The sequence below is a fragment of the Salvelinus fontinalis genome, chromosome 37 (assembly GCF_029448725.1).
Source record: "Salvelinus fontinalis isolate EN_2023a chromosome 37, ASM2944872v1, whole genome shotgun sequence".
NCBI lineage: Eukaryota > Metazoa > Chordata > Actinopteri > Salmoniformes > Salmonidae > Salvelinus > Salvelinus fontinalis.
The window spans coordinates 2,138,376-2,142,500 of NC_074701.1; the positions used below are offsets into that span (position 1 = coordinate 2,138,376).

The 4,125-nt window shown below is 44.7% G+C and overlaps 1 protein-coding gene across 1 annotated transcript in view; it reads right to left on the reverse strand.

The window, feature by feature from the left end:
- Positions 1-3,282: 3,282 nt before the first annotated feature.
- Positions 3,283-4,125, reverse strand: part of LOC129835974 (NLR family CARD domain-containing protein 3-like) — a 16,817-nt gene continuing 15,974 nt past the window's right edge. The window contains exon 7 of the mRNA XM_055901682.1: positions 3,283-4,125. This exon is cut by the window's right edge and continues 5,373 nt beyond it. The gene's annotated coding sequence lies outside the window, so the exon portion shown is untranslated.

The following is a 4,125-nucleotide window of genomic DNA, read 5'->3' on the forward strand; positions in this document are numbered from 1 at the left end:
TTCCTGATTATTATTTGACCATGCTTGTCATTTATGAACATTTTGAAAATCTTGGCTCTCTCTAATTTTCTCCTCTCTTTCTCTCGGAGGACCTGAGCCCTAGGACCATACGTCGGGACTACCGGCCGTGGTGACTCCTTGCTGCCCCCAGTCCGCCTGGCCTTGCTGCTATTCCAGTTTCAACTCTTCTGCCTGTGGTTATGGAACCCCTACCTGTCCCAGACCTGCTGTTTTCAACTCTTAATGATCGGCTATGAAAAGCCAACTGAGATTTATTCCTGATTATTATTTGACCATGCTTGTCATTTATGAACATTTTGAAAATCTTGGCTCTCTCTAATTTTCTCCTTCTCTCTTTCTTTCTCTCGGAGGACCTGGGCCCTAGGACCATGCGTCGGGACTACCGGCCGTGGTGACTCCTTGCTGCCCCCAGTCCGCCTGGCCTTGCTGCTATTCCAGTTTCAGCTGTTCTGCCTGCGGTTATGGAACCGCCACCTGTCCCAGACCTGTTGTTTTTCAACTCTTAATGATCAGCTATGAAAAGCCAACTGAAAATTATTCATGATTATTATTTGACCATGCTTGTCACTTATGAACATTTTTGAACATCTTGGCATAGTTCTGTTATAATCTCCACCCGGCACAGCCAGAAGAGGACTGGCCACCCCTCATAGCCTGGTTCCTCTCTAGGTTTCCTCCTAGGTTTTGGCCTTTCTAGGGAGTTTTTCCTAGCCACCGTGCTTCTACACCTGCATTCTAGCTGTTTGGGGTTTTAGGCTGGGTTTCTGTACAGCACTTCGAGATATTATCTGATGTACGAAGGGCTATATAAAATAAAATTGATTGATTGATTGATTGATAGTGTAGTCTACAGGTTATACACTGAGTGGACTTGATATTACTCTAACTGAGCAGTGTAGCCTACAGGTTATACACTGAGTTGACTAGATATTACTCTAACTGAGCAGTGTAGTCTATAGGTTATACACTGAGTGGACAAAATATTAAGGATGCCTTCCTAATATTGAGTATCGCACCCCCACAACCCTCCCGCCCTTTTGTCCTCAGAACAGCCTCAATTCATCAGGGCATGGATTCTACAAGGTTTTGAATGCGTTTCACGGGGATGATGGCCAATGTTGACTCCAATGCTTCCCACAGATGTCAAGTTGGCTGGATGTAATTTGGGTGGTGGAACATGAGCGTGAAAAACCCAGCAGCGTTGCAGATCTTGACACAAACCGGTGCGCCTGGTACCTACTACCATACCTCGTTCAAAGGTACTTAAATATTGTGTCTTGTCCATTCACCCTCTGAATACCACACATACACAATCCATGTCTCAATTGTCTAGAGGCTTAAAAGTCCTTCTTTAACCTGTCTCGTCCCCTTTATCTACAAGTGACATCAATAAGGAATCATATCTTTCACCTGGATTCACCTGGACAGAAAGGTGTCCTTAATGTTTTCTACACTTAGTGTAAATTGCACAACAATTATACATTTATGTCTTTTTTTATGTAGGCTATTGTTTTCTCTTTTTTCAACCTGCCATCTACCCACCTGGGGACTGAGGGTTATGAGAGAACCCCCACATCACTAGCTTCTCTTTATACAACCTGCCATCTACCCACCTGGGGACTGAGGGTTATGAGAGAACCCCCACATCACTAGCTTCTCTTTATACAACCTGCCATCTACCCACCTGGGGACTGAGGGTTATGAGAGAACCCCCACATCACTAGCTTCTCTTTATACAACCTGCCATCTACCCACCTGGGGACTGAGGGTTATGAGAGAACCCCCACATCACTAGCTTCTCTTTATACAACCTGCCATCTACCCACCTGGGGACTGAGGGTTATGAGAGAACCCCCACATCACTAGCTTCTCTTTATACAACCTGCCATCTACCCACCTGGGGACTGAGGGTTATGAGAGAACCCCCACATCACTAGCTTCTCTTTATTCAACCTGCCATCTACCCACCTGGGGACTGAGGGTTATGAGAGAACCCCCACATCACTAGCTTCTCTTTATACAACCTGCCATCTACCCACCTGGGGACTGAGGGTTATGAGAGAACCCCCACATCACTAGCTTCTCTTTATACAACCTGCCATCTACCCACCTGGGGACTGAGGGTTATGAGAGAACCCCCACATCACTAGCTTCTCTTTATACAACCTGCCATCTACCCACCTGGGGACTGAGGGTTATGAGAGAACCCCCACATCACTAGCTTCTCTTTATACAACCTGCCATCTACCCACCTGGGGACTGAGGGTTATGAGAGAACCCCCACATCACTAGCTTCTCTTTATACAACCTGCCATCTACCCACCTGGGGACTGAGGGTTATGAGAGAACCCCCACATCACTAGCTTCTCTTTATTCAACCTGCCATCTACCCACCTGGGGACTGAGGGTTATGAGAGAACCCCCACATCACTAGCTTCTCTTTATTCAACCTGCCATCTACCCACCTGGGGACTGAGGGTTATGAGAGAACCCCCACATCACTAGCTTCTCTTTATTCAACCTGCCATCTAACCACCTGGGGACTGAGGGTTATGAGAGAACCCCCACATCACTAGCTTCTCTTTATTCAACCTGCCATCTAACCACCTGGGGACTGAGGGTTATGAGAGAACCCCCACATCACTAGCTTCTCTTTATTCAACCTGTCATCTACCCACCTGGGGACTGAGGGTTATGAGAGAACCCCCACATCACTAGCTTCTCTTTATTCAACCTGCCATCTACCCACCTGGGGACTGAGGGTTATGAGAGAACCCCCACATCACTAGCTTCTCTTTATACAACCTGCCATCTACCCACCTGGGGACTGAGGGTTATGAGAACCCCCACATCACTAGCTTGTATGTTCTGCTGCCTTGTAAAGATAAGGAGGGTATGACTGGGAGGCAGGTTGGCATTTATTGTCATGAATCTTGTTCTGGAGGCAGTTCAGCAAAGTGGTCACAAGCTGGAACAGGCACAAAGTAATAACATCTGATTTTAATCCTAACCTCAATCCTAACCACACTGCTCATCCTTCCCTTAAATTAAGACCATAAAACAACATTATTTTCCACAGCCAATTTTGACTTTGCAGCTGGCATATCTAGAGGATATCACGCAATTCTGCCTCCAGGACAAGACTCATGACGAACGTCAACCTGTGACTGGGAGAGGCAATGTTAAATCAATAAAGAAATTGTTTTCACAATTAACGTGCCTTTTCTTGTTGTTTTATTATGAAAAGTACAATATATCCTTGTACAATTAGTTTTTCAACATGAAAGACATACATCAAAAGATCACATTGGTATTTTAACGGTGTTATTGTAAGAGTTTAAATGTTTAAACAGAGGATCCATCTAAAACAGTATAAAACAAGTGCAGTATGTTCTGAGAATGTTACTTTAACGTCAACTCATAACGTCACACTATAACTTCATGGGAGTCTTGTGGAAAGACTGCATGTTGTTTTGGGTGTATTGAGTGACGTCTTCATCAACATTTGCAGAATATTCCTGTAATATTTTCACCTCTTGTCAGACGCCAACAGCCTAGTCAGCTGCAGGCATTCATAAGGAGTTCAAGTAGTTTATTTGCCATTTGCAGGTATTAAAAGTAATACATACATTGTAATTCCTTGTTGGAGCTCTCTCACATATAGGACAGTACATACCAGTGGAGGCTGCTGAGGGGAGGACAGCTCATAATAATGTCTGGAACAGAGTGAATGAAATGGAACACATGGAAACCACGTGTTTGATACCATTCCACTTATTACACTCCTGCCATTACAAGCCTCTCCTCCCCAATTAAAGTACCACCATCCTCCTGTGGTACAAAGACAAACAGTAAAATATATCATAAAAAATGTAACTTAGTAATAGATCAGAAAAGGAACCAAAAGGTTGAGTCATGAAGGTCCTGTGTCAAGGTCCTAACAATTATAGGAAGACGCGTGTGTTTATGTGTCAGTGTGTGTCAGTGTGTGTGTGTGTTTGTAGTGTGAGTGTGTGTCAAGTGTATGTGAGTGTGTGTCCGGTGTGTGTGTGTTTCCAGTGTGTGTGTGTGTGTGTGTGTGTGTGTGTGTCCAGCGTGTGTGTG